A 17,921-nucleotide genomic window follows, 5' to 3' on the forward strand; every position below is an offset into this window, starting at 1 on the left:
TAAGGGTTTTCGCTGGTGTCCCAGTCTCCAAGCACCTCACTGCACTCATTTTGCCCTTTTATTGAAAGTCCTTGCGAATGTTTTCGCGGTGTTCGGAGCAAACTGATTCCGCGTCATTGTGTGCGCTCGGCTGCGGCTCTGTCCCGTCTTCTCACAAAACGTTCCCCCTGTTCCTGGCTCGGTCCATCTTCCGCGAACACGTGAGCATTTCAGCGTTTACTCTGAGACAGCGATGCTCCCCGTCAGCCCAAGGTTTCCAAGCAGCCCCCCAGTCACTTCTCTCAGCCCCGCGCTGTGTGTCAGGCACCACAAGCACCTCCAGCGGCAGCAGCTTCCCCGGGACGTGTCTGTCGCTCTCTCTCCGGCCCCGCCCCTCCCTCAGCCGACTGCTATGATTTAGAAGTTCAGGAATCCCACGTGACGTCACCAGAGGGTGATGTAATGCTGCTCTAAATAGAAAGTATTGTAATCTTCTCTCAGTCCAACGTGGTTCCTTTGTAGTACATGGCACTGTGTCTTTAAAAAACTGCTTGTGTATGTGTGATGCGGGGGGGAGAGTCACTCCTCCACTCTAGAAAGAAGCGGAGAGTCTGGAACAGCCTGGGAAGAGTTCGCTTCTCCAAGTGTTTTGCCCTGTGTACATGCTGCAGCCAAATAAGTGCTCCCTTTACCTGCTGACTCCACTCAGAGAACCCAGTGGCTGTCACTCACTCACAGATACAAACTGCACTTGCTCCTCCTCAGCTTCTACATTCATTGGGTAAGTTGCTATATAGTTATTCAGAAGACACTATACTTCTTAGAGATTTTATTTCAGCACATTATGGGCTTTAGTTCTGAGTGTATGTGTGTGACATGTGCCTGGTGGCAGTAAACTCCTGTTCTGTCCTATAATAGCTGGGACCCTGCTGCTATGGCATGTAACAGGTTAAATGATGGCCTCAGGAATGGGAGACGTTGAACTGTACAACGAGGGGGTCTCTGCTGTCCTGCGGTGACAAGGGGACAGTTCTGCAGTCAGTGCATGTGAGCTATTTATCATGGGGAAGATGTAACAGTCAGAAACGTTGTCTCACTAGTGTCCACCCCCCTGGAAGTTCCAAAAGTTGTGTTGTTGTGCTCAGCTGATAATAACACATAGCTCCACAGGGAGGTCATTAGCAAGTCATTAATATGCTGGGGCTGTCATTGTGTATAGGAAGATACCACTTCTTGCTGCCACTCTCATTGTGTCGCCAAGTCTTAGATAAATATGACATGCTGCTGACATTTAACCCCTTCTAGCAAGACAATAACATTTGAAGCCGGTGGACAACTGGAATACTATTTATTGATACGCATATAGAATTAAAGTTACAAACGCTATCTGAAACTTTTAGGGTTTTTTTTTTTTTGGGGGGGGATCTTTTTTTTTTTTTTACATCAGCTTCGACATTTTACGCACATATATCATTTGGTAATGTTTCTGGAATGCTAGTTTAAAAAAAAAAAAAAAAAAAAAAGATCACAAGAATCCTCCCACGCAGGATAAGATCACTATTATTGTTAAATGTGTTGGCGTGTACTCTGTGCCTCTTTGGTTGTTAGGTGTCAGTATTCGTATGTTTTCCCATCCGACATCTCAGAGAGCAAGGCTGGACACAAGGCCCATTACCTCATTCTGCAGCCGAGTGAGTGAGTATGATTAACGGCCTTCCATAGTGAGGGGCTGAGGGGTAAGAAATGTTGACGGTGCAGTCTGTCACTCAAGCACAGTGAATAATCACACACATCCCTGTTGGTCATGGTTGTAAGACATGGTGCACTTGCTCTGGTTGGATACAGCTTAAAAAAAAAAAAGTTTATTTTTTAATGGTGCTGCCATATATGTTTCTTGGTCATTGCTTCTAAATCCCAACTAGCAATCGAAAGGGGGGTATATGAGTAGCTTTCTTTGATAATAGAAACACATCAGTCAGAATACTTGAAAGAAACTAGAGTATTGTTTATATTAGGCCGCAGGGAATTTAATTTCAGTGCTATACTCTTATTTCTCTTATGACCCACCTTTAACGTGTAACCTTAAGTGAAGGTGAAAAGACAAGAGGTGCTTGGCTGTACTGATGTACCTTAGCCCTTGATCTTCTCATGCCTTCCCCTCCCATTTCAAACCTAAGTGGAGCAGAGAGCGTGAGAAGAAAAGGGGGGTGCAAAAGGTCTGGAGGGTCACTAGGACAGAAGGGAGATCAAAACAAGAAGCTCTGGCTTGAGCATTAAAGAGACTTAATTAAGAGCAGGTAGCATGATCCCAGCGGTGGCTAGAGGAGGTCGATCACTTGTCTGTACAGTTAAGGTAAGCAATACTTCTCTAAAGTAAGCGGCGAGGGAATGGGGAAAGGGGAGAAGCCTTTAACAGAGGGGCATCATGATTCGGCTGGAATTCTTTGGATTACCAAGTTCCTAAAGAATGTAACAGGTTAGAACGCTAGCGGAGTATACCAAAGGGGTCTCTATGGTGCTTCCCAAATATGAAAACACAGCTGCATTAATGGGCTATGTGTTTTTAGCTTGCCTTTTCTCTAGGAGAGTAGCCAGCTGTTAAATGAGCAGTAGAACTAATCTATCTCTCAGAATAAGCACTACAATACTCTTGCTCCTACACAGATGCCACTTCATTTCTCATCTCCCTTCAAAGTGTGCTTTTCTAGGAAGAAAATAGCAATAACATTTTTATACCTAATATTGGACATGCGCACATAGAGAATTTAGTAAGTGGTTTATTTTAACTATTTACTGATTTTTGTTTTAGAATTGTTTATACTGGCCCACTTCTATTGCTGTTTCCTATGAACCATGCAATTTTATGATATTTTTCATTTATGTGCATAAGAGGCATTACTTTTTATAGTAAAAGGGGAAATCTAACAGATAAACCAGTGAAAACAAATTGCTGTATAAAAACTGGAGTATTTTAAAGACCAAAATACTGGAATCGCCAGTTACTACAGAATTCAATGAGCACTTTATATTGTCCATATTGTCTAGATTTCTCCTGCCAATTACCTAATGTTTTGTGGTAGATTTGTAAATAACTGTAATATGGTGGTTTGTTTGTTTTCGGTGTGGTGCAGGTTTTTTGCTTAATTATCAGGAAAATAAATAAAGATATACGGTTCTCACCCCCCTAATTTGGAGATGTAAAAACCTGCCATATAGTCATAACTGCCCTAACAATTCACATTGCAAGTAGGCATATGCTGCACCAACTGTACCTTTTTACTCCTCAAAGCTAACAATTCATATTTGATGCTGATGATGACAGTTTTCTAAAAATAAGCATACCATTTGCCTTCTTTGAAATTTTACTCCCTCTAGCCCAAAGTCTTAATGGAATAAGTGAACTATACTTTTAGCCAAAGCACAAGTGTATGTGAGATATCTGGACACTCTTATAATAAAAACAGAAACCCGGCAGTAATTTCAACTACGATATTATTCTTACTAACAGGCTGCGTAGCAATGAGAGTAATGTGTCCGATGATAACTTATAGCTGTTCAAGAGCAGAATAATGCTTTCACGCTCGCCTTCCATAGCACATAATTAATGCAGCATTTTCAAACTGTTCTTCCGCACACATGCACAGAGTACATAGTGTGATATCTTTGTCTTGGAGATTGTAAAATATTGTAAACTTTAAAACTTGCTTTTATTTTTTATTAGTAGAGTGAAAAAAATAAAAATGCTATTTTTTATAGGAACAGAGGGTTTTTTTTTTAATCTGTCTTTTCCAAAAAGGATTTATGAAAAGCTACTGAGTTTATGTCCTTGGCAGAAAACGTTTTAGCCAAACTTGACCCTAATCACGTGTTTGAAACGTTATATTTCTATCAAAAAAAGTCATAGTTTTAGAAGGGAAAAACCATTAGGGCTGAAGACATTAATATCAACTTTCGGTTTTACCTGTATATCACAAATCAATTGCCTGTTAGGTTAGGAAAATGTCATGTTTATTCCAATTATCAAGTTGGTTTTGTACAGGTTTGAATGAAAGAAAGCAAGGCACTGCTAGTGAAACTATTGGCAAATGTGTGGAAATACAATTTAAACACACAGGTCCTGATAGGAGACAATAAAACCTGCAGAGCAAGTTACTAGATAGCTGAATAGGCTGTATGGGCTTATTAACTAAGCAAGTGGCTGCTTGCTTGGTATCCCTCAGCTCATAACAGAGTTGAGTTTGTTATACACTAGAAGCTGCAGCAGATTTTTAGCCGAATTTTCTGCATTACTTGCTCCTTCAGTGCTTTGAAACACAGTCTTCGCTTAACGGTGCTACAATTTTAAGATAAGAAACACTTTAAGTAAACACGTGTATTTGTATAGTTATTCAATCGTCCGAATAAATTGCAGTACTGTTATGCATTATATTTTAGAACAGTACTTTTCTGGACTTGTAGAACATTGGAATCCAGGATCACCACAACTTGTTGCTTGCTTTATTATAAAAATTGTTTCAGTTCCCATTGATTGTTTTTCGTGCAATCCAACCTTCCTTGCAATAGTTAACAGCATTAAAAATGATTCCAGATGCCCGGCAACAAATGGGATGCCATCCTTTTATACATGCAACCCTTTTACTGATGTTCCCAGAGAATGTTTTTTTTCTTCTAATGTGTGGTTTCACTGACCAAAAATCTCAGTGATCGTCAGGAATCAAAGACTAGACCTGTCAAACAATAACATGTATCTGTTATATACAATGGCAATAAACACGAGGCCTTAAACATAACAAATACATGACTGAGTCCTATTTATATACTTAAGTGTTGTTGTTTACTTGACCTGTCTCCATCAATATATCAAGCATGCCACTGCTGACCTGTTAACTAGTTATAAAAATGCAGTTGCACGGATAATGTTGCAAACATTAACCACATTACTGTCATTTGGGCCTCCAACAAAGTGTAGCAACTGCCGGCCTCTGTGGGGTCCGTGGGAATAATTGCATGTGTAATTAAAGAAAATTACTTTCTGCTGATAAAATAATAGCTGTGGCCATATGCTTATCCAAGTCCATGATATAGAGATGTCAATCACAGGAGTACAAATGGAAGACCCCTGGAATTGAAGTTCAACTGAGGGAGGGCTGATCATTTTATTTTTGTGTCTTACAATTATGATTTTATTAGTGTGTCCATTATTACGAACAACAACATTATGGAATGGCATGATTTATTTAAATGTCTTTAATTCATATTATTAGTGGAAATATTTTAAAGAAACAAATCTGTTTTGATCTGATATAACGCAAGAAATGTTTACTTGGCTTTAAGTCTCTGTGGCCCTCAAGCTGATATTGAACCCCAATGGCTGTAGTTATTTTGGAGGAATATCTCTAGTACAGGTATAGGATCAGTTATCCGGAAACCTGTTATCCAGAAAGCGCCGAATTACAGAAAGGCCATCTCCCATAGACTCCATCAATCAAATAATTAAATTTTTATAGATGATTCCCTTTTTCTCTGTAATAATAAAACAGTAGTTTGCACTTGATCCCCACTAAAATATAATTAATCCTTATTGGATGCAAAACAAAGGAAATTATGAAAAGATGCCTTATCCAAAAAACCCCAGGCCCGAGCATTCTGGATAATAGGTCCCATACCTTTACATATGTATCTATACATTTACACACACATATATATATATATATATATATATATATATATATATATATATATATATATATATATATATATATATATATATATATATATATATATACACACATGTCTATATATATATATATATATATATATATATGTACATGAAATGCGTAAGAAGTACAGGTATGGGACCCGTTATAAAGAATGCTAAGGACGTATTTTTCCGTAATTTGCATGTTGATACTGTAAGTTTAGTAGAAAATCATGTAATCGTTACATAAACCAAATGGGCTGGTTTTGCTTACAGTAAGGATTAATAAATAATGTCTAAGTTTGGACTTGTTTTATCATTACAGAGAAAAAGGAAATCATTTTTAGAAATCTGGATTATTTGGATAAAATGGGAATCTGTGGGAGACAGCCTTTCCATAATTCTGAGCTTTCTGGATAACAGGTTTCCAGATAACAGATCCCATACCTGTATATGACTTTGCTGTATAACTTGCTAGTTTTGAATCATAGTTGCTGGAATGTTGGAAACCAGTGCTTAAAATATAATCATGCCTTGCTGCATGTACTACAATAGCAAAACAGTACTAATTAGATTTCTGTATTATTTTCCAGTGTAATACTTGCTCCCTGCAAACGTAATTTCTGTAAGAAGTTGAGAGAATTAAGTCAATTTGGCTTCCCTGAAATCCCAGGTTGTTGTGTGAGTTTCTCTTGATACAGATACTTGCTGATTCAGAGACATTCAGTAAGTGATACAGCTTTAGACGATCAAGTGTCTCACTTTAAGTCTGTTCTACAGTATCTCAATAAATAATTCCTCTAGCTTAATGTTCTGAGATGCTGTTCATTTCTAAAAGCTGTTATTTATATGAATAGTGCCTATTAAAATGAATATTAGGCAAGCAGGCAGGAATGGAAGATCGGGTCTGCAAAGCTCATTTTTCCAGAAGGAATTCACAATGGCATATTATAACATATTTGTAAGGCGCTAAGCATATTCCGTACTCCTGCACATTTACATAAACACAAGAATATAAATTAGTGCTAATAGATAGTATAGGAACCTGAAATATAGACATGCAAAAATAGAATGGTATTTAACATATTTAAATGCTATACCCTTCTCTTCAAAATTCTCTCTTTTTTTTTTTTAATTTGGAATTCATTCTAAAATGCTTTTGGAATCTATAAATGTCTATTGGGGAATGTTATTGACTGATTCAGTATACTGACACTGTAATGATTCCCTGTGACTTTAAATTTATTTAACAGACTACTTTAAGCCCACTGGACTGTATTTTGCATTTTATATATGTAAGAAGTTTGGAAGTATAGTGGTTTGAGGGTTTCTCACAAGTGTTTGCAGCCCTGCTGAATCCTTATGGGGCATGTAGAAGTTTTTGGCAGAGCAGTGAGTAATGCACTGCTTGTGTGTCTGGCAGTGAACAGGTTATTGTGTTGCAGACACTTGGTTACTGGCACAGTCTGCATAATTTAAGTGCTATTAGTGTAATTTGTTGGCTTAGCAATGCATTTTAGTGCATGTTTTGTAGTATATTACACCCTTAATTAAACAACTCAATAGCTGAACTAATCATTTTGCATCAGTGTAAAGTTAAAGAAGCAGAAAACTAAAATACAGATTTTAAATATTACAGGTATGTCCACAAGCCACAAATACGATGCAGGGTAATATACGACGGGCAGCACTAAGCTGTGTGAATGAATTTGGCCTGTTAATGACTAAAGCACACTTCATGACTACCTCCATTATTCAGCCCAGGATATGGTAGTATATAGGCTAGCATTAATCTCTCACATCATAGGATTCGGTTCCACAAGGGCATTTGTTTGTGGTGTTTGTATGTTTTCCCCTTGTTTATAATTACGTGAATTGGCTTCTGATAACCCTATAGTGTTTGTATGCATGAGATAGGGATATAAGATTGGAAGCTTCACGTTTTTAGGGGGGGCATTGTAAGTGAATAAGCATTCTCAACAGCGTGGTGCTGCAATGCTGGGTTCCTAGTTTGATTCTAACATCTGTCAAGGGGGATTCTCAGAATCCCCCTTGACAAAGGCTATTGTGCCGAAACGTTGGGGTATTCTCATCCTTTGGCGTTCCTTGTGGTTTGTTTTCCTTTTTTTGCTTTGAACTTACAAAATTGGTGGTATGTATGTTATTAAACCCTCAAATTCGACCCTCGAAGTAAAATCCTACAAATTCGAATATCGAATTCGAAGGATTTACCTGCAAATCCTACGTTCAATCCGAACGATAAAATCCTTCAAATCGAACGATTCGAACGATTTTAAGCGATCGATCAAAGGATTTTTCTTCGATCAAAAAAAGCTTAGAAAAGTAATGGGGAAGGTCCCCACAGGCTAACATTGTACCTCGGTAGGTTTAAACTACCGAAGTATGTAGGCGAATTGGGGGCGGGCCAAGGGCTTTTTCTTAAGGGTATTACAAATTACCAGCAACTACATTGCCAGTAAATTTGTAATACCGGCCTTGGCAGGTGTTTTTATCGGCTGTAAAATACCGGCCGGGTGGCAACCCTACTTCTTGGTGGTATCCCACGGTTAACAGCACCTTTTACGTTTGATACTTTATACTTAAAAAAAAATTTTCCTGCTAATTGGAGTGCCCTTCTTTGATTTGTGTTTGTGAATGATGTATATTCTCTGTTAAGCGTTGTGAAACAAGTCAACACTATATAAATAAAGAATAAAAATAGTTATTAATATTAAGATGCTATGTAAAGGAAATAATCCATTCAGTGGACATTGATGCCTCCTTGCAGTAAATATGTTTACCTTGATTTTTCCCTAATCTGTTGCCACAAACTACAAAACATGGAATTATCAGAAATTTGTGGTAACAGTTTGGGGAAAAAAAATCTAAGGAATACCTGTTTACTGCAAACATCAACATCCATTACCATTTAGTCATTTTACCGATCCAAAAATTTGAATCAAGCTCGATTCGTATGAAAAAAAACTCGATTTAGAGTTTTTACTCCAAAAAAAAACTTGAACATCAGGAAGGCTTCAAACATCACCAAATTGAGCCCTGGACTTCTCCTATTGACTTATACAGTAATTTGGCAGGTTTTAGGTGGCAAATAGTCAAATTCAAATTCGAGCCAGAGTATGATAAACCTTGAAAACCGAATTCGAATTTTTTTAAAAAACTGGAATTGAGTTTGGATAATTCCCTAGTCGAATTTGAAAATAGAAAAAATTTGAAAACTCGAATTTTCAATTCAACCCTTAATAACTCTGCCCCATAATGTTAATATTAAAAGGTAACAGTCTGTAGTATGGGGGAAAGACAGAGATTTATTTATACAGAGGTGTTTTGGTGGACTGCTGATTTGTCTGTTGACTTTGTTTGTTGGAACTAGGAAGTAGACACTTTAGTGTTGTTTTTAAATGTTGCCCTATTTAGTGCAATAAATAAAAACTTATATAATTTACTATTTAAAATAATATGCATTAAACTATTCATTGAGCTAATGTTGAAAAAGGGGGCTTTAACAACACTTTACTGGTACAATGTACAATTTGTAAACTGATTTATCAATGATACATGCACCACATAATTTTTGCTGTGAAACAGAAGAAAAAAAAACTTGTTTTAAATGAGTTGGTGGCTTCTGGAAATATAGTGAAAGTGAACTGTAATTTTGCATTTGTAAACTTATAGTGCTAAAATGTGGTTATACTGTTTCTGGAAAGTCCTTGTGAAAGTTTCATTGACCTAGAGTATTAGAAGCCCTTAAGTTAATCAAATATTATTATGCTGTCACATGAGGTTATGCTGAATTTAGATTTTATTGAGGCCCAATTATTAGTGCGGTTCCTGATGCCACTTATACTATTTCTCAGGACCTTGGTAAATGCTAATTGCTTGCAGTCCTTATTTTCTACAGAGTTTTATTTTTGCGAATATATATATATATATATATATATATATATATATATATATATATATATCATACCTCCCAACTGTCCCTTTTTCGGAGGGACAGTCCCTCTTTGACAGCTCGACCTGCAGTCCCTCATTTGTACTGGAAATATTTTCATATTCCATATTTTCTCTGCACTGAACAGCCAGAAAAAGAAACAAAGTTTCTCATTTAATTGGCTTTTGGCAGAGAGCACAGAATAGGTAACAGGTGCAAATAAGATACTTTGTAACAATTTTGAGACAAAAAAACAGTTTAGATAAGGAGAAATATTTTCAAACTTTCACAACCTGCCAAATTTTGTAAAATGAACATGGTAATTAGGGGGTGTGGCCGCATAAAGGGGCATGGTCAAAAATGTTGCTGTGCACGTAGAAAAAATTTTTTGTCCCTCTTTTTACTTTCAAAATGTTGGGAGGTATGATATATATATATATATATATATATATATATATATATATATATATATATATATGTAGGACTGCATCATTATATAATCCTTATACTGTATAAATGTAAAGTGGAGTTATGAACAGTCTTTTAGTTACTGGAGCTAGGAGAATGTAACGTTACTGAATAAAGTGTAGTCTGTTGTAATATGTCACTAATATGTTTCTGAAAACAGCTGGACTTTCCTCTCTCATGCAGCAAAATTATTTTTAAAGTTAAAGCACTTGCTATGCCAGCTTGGACACGACAGCATAATACAAACTGTAGATTGGATGTTTCTATTGCTTATACATTGCCATTAATAGATTTTATTGACCAGTGGAGTTTATGCATTTAAAGTCCCATACAAACACTTTCAACTGTACTTTTGGTTGGATGTCGTGAAGTGTATTGGCATTATGTGTTTCACAACTCAGGATGGAAAACATCTATTCACATAAAAAGAAAAACAGCCTTAGTATTTAAAACACCTAGGGGCACATTTACTTAGTTAGAGTGAAGGAATAGAATAGAAAAACTTTGAATTTCGAATTATTTTTTTGGCTACTTCGACCACTAAAAATCTTTCGACTATTCGATCATTCGACCATTCGATAGTCGAAGTACTGTCTCTTTAAAAAAAACTTCGACCCCCTACTTCGGCAAGTAAAACCTACCGAGGTGCAATGTTAGCCTATGGGGAAGGTCCCCATAGGCTTTCTAAGCTTTTTTTGGTCGTAGAAAAATAGTTTGATCGATGGATTAAAATCCTTCGAATCGTTTGATTCAAAGGATTTAATCGTTCGATTTTTCATTCGATCAAACTAATTGCGGTGAATCCTTCGACTTCGATATTCGAAGTCGAAAGATTTACCTTCAGCTGTCAAATATTGAGGGTTAATTAACCCTTGATATTCGACCCTATGTAAATCTGTATCTATTTACTACACAGCAGTTTGTCAAAAATCCTATGAAATCGAAATTCAAATAAAAAACAATCCAATCAAAATTTATTAAAAAATGTGAATTTTCAAACTCGGGTGGTATCGACCTGCAAAAAACTCGATTTTCAGGAAGGCTGCAAACAACTCCAAATTGTTGCCAGGACGCCCCCCATAGGCAAAAAGAGCAATTCAGCAGGTTTAAGGGTGGCGAATAGTTGAATTTGAATTCTTAAAGGGCCAGTACATGATGAATTACAAAAATCGAAATTCAAAATTTCAACTGTTCCCTAGTCGAATTGCACTAAAAAAACTCGAAAATTCTAAGTCGAATTCGAATTTTCATTTCGACCCTTGATAAATATGCCCTATAGGCTGCAGTATGTATAGAGTCTTATTTATGTACTGTATGTTGAAAGTTACTGATCTAGGAGCTGCAATATGCCTTTAAGAAAGTGGTGATTTATATTTAAAGGGGTAATTTAACTTTAAGTTACCCTCTAGTATGTTATAGAATGTCCTATTCTTAGCAACGTCTCTAGTGGTCTTTGTTTTATAGTTTTTGAATGATTTCTTGTGCCAGTTTCCATAAAAAACTGTGGGAAGAAGTGCAAAAGCACTAAAGGGCACACGTTCAAACAGCACTTCTCCAGTCTTGCTGTGCTCTGCACTTTGTACTTTATCCACCATCAGATGAAAACTGTAAGGTCAGGGGGTGCAAGCCTATGGCCGATAGTAAGGAATGGGCCTCATGCAGCCTGCATTCTCTGTCTCACTATATCCATTGGGCAGATGTATAGACTTGCACTAATTCAGGACTAGAGGTAGGCTGAGCTGGGCCTCCAAATGTGAAAAAAGGCTTCAGAGGGACCAGCGTAAGGAATTCTTCTCTGTCACTCTCACTGCCAGCTGACTGCCCATCTGCTTGTTTGTTTTCGAAAATCCACTGACAGAATGGGCTAGGCAGAGAGAGAGAGAGAGAACCATAAAGTATACCCTACGGCCATGGGGTCCCCTGGGTTCTTCTATATGGTCATTATCTTGCAAGTCAGTGTTCAAAGTGCAAAACAATGAGCAATTGTGGACATTTTTCCTTGTTGTTAAATACACCATAGAAAATTATGTGGCAACTTGCAAATGGTTATCTGGTCTTGTAACAACCTATAAGATGTTTTTATTGTTCTAACTGCACTGCATAATTACTATTAGTTTATGTTCTGTTCTTAATTTTTATCTACCAGTTTTTTTATTTCCAAGGGGGTAGCAATACCTGGCGTATTGCTTATTGCGCTTTTTCCTTATGTGCTCTTTTTTTAACCTTATATAGTGTTAAAATGCAACCAGAGAGCAGATAATAGAAATTAAGCTATATTTTTGTACTATTGCTCGTTTCTGTATACAAGTCTATAGGACCTTGCAGTCTCTTGATTTATATATTTACACCATGTAGCAAATTATTGTATCACCAATAATAGGGAAAACTAAGCACTATATCAGGATAAACTAGTTTCCTATTCCATCTGATCAATGTTATAAAGTGTTACAACTGTGGGCAACCTGTGTACCTCCAGCTGTTGTTGACTTGTAGTTTCTCTCATCTTTAGCCAAGTTCAAAAGCAAATAGTGGGCAGCTATAGTGTCTTGGAAATGTCATGCAGATGTAGCTCTGAGCATAGGATTGATGTATGTTTTTTTACTATGCTCTTGGTATAAAAACAGTATTTTGTATTTAAATAGATTTATGATGCCTGTTTTTGCTCAGACCACTGATGTTATATTGGAGTGTCGTTCTGTCAGATCTACTCCAGTCATTGTCATCACAGAGATAAAATGTAGTGCAATGCAATGTTCTTTTGAAAGAATCACTCATCATCTCAAATCTTCTTTGTACCTACAAGAGTGCCTTATACTCATTCCCTAAGTACCTTACCCCAAAGACAACATTAGTTCATTTTACCATTTCAACATGGCTTCCCTAGTGCCCTTGTAATAAATTGCTGATGATAAGTGAGACCATAAATCTGTCCAAGGTTTTTATGAAATTATAGTGTAAAACAATTCAAGAGAAAGAAATGCAATTATATATTTTGCAGAATACCCATTTTAAACAATAAAAACAGTACAAATATGTAAAAAAAAAAAAGAAAATAAATATTCTAAAGTGCAATAACAGTGGCATCAAACCAAACTGCTACTGGGGGCCCAGAAAAATAGCTGGCCCAATGGAGGTCTTTGTTTCATGTGTGTGTGTAATACTCATTATCTTTCCCAAGGTTTATGAATTGGAGTTCACTCAAAAGTAACCAGGATCTGGTTACTCCACTGATAAATAAGATATATATTTTTTAAATTATTATTTTTAGATGTTTCAATATGACATTAAAGGGGTTGTTCACCTTCAAACAACTACTTGTTTAAAGATAGATCACCAGAAAGAACGACTTTTTCCAATTACTTTCTATTTTCTATGTGTCACTGTTTTTGTAATATTGAAGTGTAAAGTTTCATTTTTCACTTTCTAAAGCAACTCTGGGAGGGGGGTCACTACCATGTACACTGTTCTAAATTGATACTTTTAGTTGATACATTTCTTATCTTTGTCCGTGCTGAGCAGAATCCCTGAGCTTTATTAAAGGCGGGGGTTCAAATTTAAGTTACTTTTTTGTAGCAATGCACCAAATCCAGGATTCTGCCTTTTTCAGCAGGTTTCGGAGTCGGCTGAATTCTTGTGCCGGCCCGCACCGTATCCAAATCCTAATTTACATACATACGTAAATTAGGGGCAGGTAGGGAAATCACATGAATTTTCATCACAAAAGAAGAATTTTTTCCATTTTTTCAGTCCCTGCCCCTAATTTGCATATGCCAATTTGGATTCTGTTCAAATAGTGGATTCAGTGCATCCCTACTTTTTTGTAATGTTATAGAATGACCAATTCTAAGCAACTTTTCTATTAGGCTTCAGTATTTATTATTTATAGTTTTTGAATTATTTGCCTTTTTCTTCTGTCTCTTTCCGACTTTCAAAAGGGGGTCACTGACCCCATCTAAAAACAAATGCTCTTTAAGGTTACACATTTCTTGGTATTGATACTTTTTATTACTCACCTTTCAATTCAGACTTTCTCTTATTCAAATTCCAGTCTCGTATTCAAAGCAAAGCATGGTTGCTAAGATAATTTGGACCCTAGCCACCAGATTGCTGAAATAGCAAACTGGAGAGTAGTTGAATAAAAAGCGAATTACTCAAAAACCACAAATAATAAAAAATGAAAATCAACTGCAAATTGTCTCAGAATATACTTCCTACATAATACTAAAAGTTAATTTAAAGGTGAATAACACTCTTTTAGTAGAAGTAAGGTATGTTGATCCAAATTATCTGGAAACCCCCAGGTCCCAAGCATTCTGTATAATAGAGCCTATACCTGTGTAAGCATACAGTGCTTACTGTTTTCTTGTGTTTATATTTATGTGTTACTTAGGGAAAAGAACACAACATAACATTACAAGAGGAGAAAATGGAAAGTTTGGCTCATGGAAGTGAGAGGGAATGTAAAGACTGATGTGAGGCAGTGAATGCTCTACATGTGATGACATGCCTCTTTCATCAACAGTATTGCCCTGCACACAGCATAAAATAACAAGGGTAATGTAATAAACTGTGCAAGAACTGGACAAGAAACTCATAGCATCCAATCAGCAAGTAGCATTTGCAAACATACATCTGACTGCTTGCTATTGGTTACTAGATTACTAGGAAGGTCCCCATAGGCTTGCTAACAATTTTCTGATCGAAGGATAATCCTTCGATCGATGGATTAAAATCCTTCGAATCATTTGTTTCGAAGTATTTAATCATTCGATCGAACGATTATTCCTTCGATCGTTCGAACGAATTGCGCAAAATCCTTCGACTTCGATATTCGAAGTCGAAGGATTTTAATTCGGCAGTCGAATATCGAGGGTTAATCAACCCTCGATATTCGACCCTTGATACATCTGCCCCTAAGTGTTTTAGTAAATTCTAAACATGGTTCTCTAAATTACAAGAAAAAACACAGGCCCAAGTATTTTGTATAATAGATTCCATACCTGCATTCAGTTCTGTTTAATTCAAAGGGTAAATTGGTGGGCCCCAACAGTACCACTCTCTCCCCATACATTTCTGGCAGTACTGACCAAACCCTACTTAACACACACACATTTGTTTATATTAGGGCTGTATTACTAAAAATGTTTAGTTCTTTTGTTATTAATGGACTCCTAACTTCCATATTGTTGGGTGGGAAGCAACCCCTTAGGCTTATGTCACATGTAGGCAAAAATCATTAATCTGAATCACTGTGCAAAAACACTCAAGAAAACTTCTTTCTGAAGCAGTAATTGATTTTAATCAAAATACAGGTATGGGATCAATTTTCCGAAATCCCGTTATCCAGAAAGCTCAGAATTACCGAAAGGAATGTCTCCCAGAGACTCCATTTTATCCAAATAATCCAAACTTTTTAAAATTATATTTTCTCTGTAATAATAATAATAATAATACAGTAGCTTGTACTTGATCCAAACTAATATAATTCATTTTTTTAATGTTTACAGGAATTTCTAGTAGATGGTAAGGTATGAAGATCTATTAGCCCAGAAACTGTCCCGAGCATTCTGGATAACAGGTCCCATACCTGCACTGTGACACCTATATGCAGTCCTTAAAATGTGCTATAACACTGGGGCACTGGCCCCAGCCCTTAGGAATATATTTGTCAGCAGAAGTTAATGAAAACAAAAACAAATACTCATTACATACGTGGTAATAAAAAGTAGAACTATTCCATCTCATTAAAATGAAGTACAGGTATTGGATCTATTATTCAGACTGCTTGAGACGCATGGTTTTCTGTATAAGGGATCTTTCCGTAATTTGAATCTCCTACCTTAAAGTCTGCTAAAAATCATTTAATAAACCCAAAAGTATTGTTTTTGCTTACGGAAAGGCCAGATAACAGGTCCCATACCTGTACTTACATGTTGGGTATCCTACATATGTCCAGAAACCTGCTATCCAGAAAGCACCAAATTGTGAAAAAAAAACTCTCTCCCATAGAGTTCATTTCAAGTAAATAATTCAAAATTTTAAAAGTGATTTTGTTTTTCCTCTCTAATGATAAAACAGTACCTTGTACTTGAGTAACTAAGCTGCATGACTCCACATTGAAGGCAAAACAATACTACTGGGTTTATTTAATGTTTAAATGTTTTAGCAGGCTTAAGGTAAGGTGATATAAGGTGATATAAGTTACATAGATCCCTTATCTAGAAAACCCTAATTCCTATTCCGGATAATAGATCCTATACCTATATACAGCATCTATAGAAATTTTGGTTCATTAGACTGCTGATTTATTCCTTCATAAAACAGCAGCATACACTATGGGAGTTATTTGGGGGTTATTTACTTTTTATTAAACCAGGCTCAACTGAACTCCCATCCATGATTTTATCTAATTTATTATTAATAAAATAACTCAGTGCAGGAAAATACTCAATAAAATTGAGCAAAAACTCAACTCGTACAAATTTTTTTGGATTTGATGCCTGAAACACTCAATATTTTATCACCTGAAAACTAGTGATGGGCGAATTTGGGGCGTTTCGCGAAAAAATTTGCAAAACTGCGAAAAATTTGTGAAACGGCGCCAGCATCTAATTTTTTACGCCAGCGTCCGAATTTTCGTGGCGGTTTCGCAAATGTATTCGCCTGGTGAATAAATTTTCCCATCACTATTGAAAATCCTCCGTTTTTCAGATTATCCGATGCCAAGCGCAGATCATTGACTTCTACATGACCTCGGCAGGTTTGATATGGCGGATTTTTGGATTCAGACTTAACAGCGTATAATCATTCTCAAAAAATTTGAGGTTTTTTTTCTCTAAGGCTAAGGCCACACTAGGCGATAGCGCCGCGATTTGACTCGCGGCGACTTTTCGCGACGACTTTTCGTCGCGACTTTTAAGCAATCGCTGGGGAAACTTTTGCGCTGGCGTCTATGGGGAATCGCGTAAAATCGCCAGCGTAAAAACACACGCGGCGATCTTTTCTCTACTGTCGCTCGAAATTGCCTCGCTAGGCGTTTTCGAGCGACAATAGAAAAAAGATCGCCGCGTGTGTTTTTACGCTGGCGATTTTACGCGATTCCCCATAGACGCCAGCGCAAAAGTTTCCCCAGCGATTGCGACTTAAAAGTCGCGACGAAAAGTCGCCGCGAGTCAAATCGCGGCGCTATCGCCTAGTGTGGCCTTAGTCTAATAACTAGAGTTTCCCCTCAAAAAACCTTGACCAAAAATAGAGGTTTAGTAAATAACCCCCTAAATGTAAAATGTTTCTTTAAAATAATTTTTTGAGTTATGTCATTTACAATTTTCTACTATTTATTCTGTGTATACTATTTTTTTAGAGACTTAATCCCGTACACATAAATATTATACAGGTTGTTATTGATGGTAATTCTTAGACTTGTATCAGCAATCTCATTTGATTTTCCAGTTGTTGCTCCATAACGATAATTCCAAGTTGAACTAGCATATTTTTTTTTATGTGCCCTCTTGTTAAAATCTTAGATTTGATTTTAAAAATAAGTTATAAAACCTGTATAAATGGAATGAAATTGGGAATGTTAACAATATTAGTGCCACATAAAAAATACGTGCCAAGAAAAGTATTACAAATAACTGGAAATGTTGTATTCAACATGAGCTTTAAGAGCTGAACAACAACCCACCCAAATATAAATATGGCTCATAAAATAAAACAACTCTACAGAAAACTGTTACATATCCAAACAATACTTTCTTATTTATTTTGTGAATAGATTTGAAGCTGGAGGTTCCCTTTCTACAACTTATATTAAGGAACATAATG

The 17,921-nt window shown here is 36.6% G+C and overlaps 1 protein-coding gene across 3 annotated transcripts in view; it reads left to right on the plus strand.

The window, feature by feature from the left end:
• The first annotated feature begins 472 nt into the window (after positions 1-472).
• Positions 473-17,921, plus strand: part of creb5.L (cAMP responsive element binding protein 5 L homeolog) — a 275,913-nt gene continuing 258,464 nt past the window's right edge. For all 3 annotated transcript variants that reach the window (XM_018267420.2, XM_041565988.1, XM_018267422.2), the window contains exon 1: positions 473-760. The gene's annotated coding sequence lies outside the window, so the exon portion shown is untranslated. The remainder of the gene's footprint in view (positions 761-17,921) is intronic.

Source organism: Xenopus laevis, chromosome 6L (assembly GCF_017654675.1).
Source record: "Xenopus laevis strain J_2021 chromosome 6L, Xenopus_laevis_v10.1, whole genome shotgun sequence".
NCBI classification, from domain to species: domain Eukaryota; kingdom Metazoa; phylum Chordata; class Amphibia; order Anura; family Pipidae; genus Xenopus; species Xenopus laevis.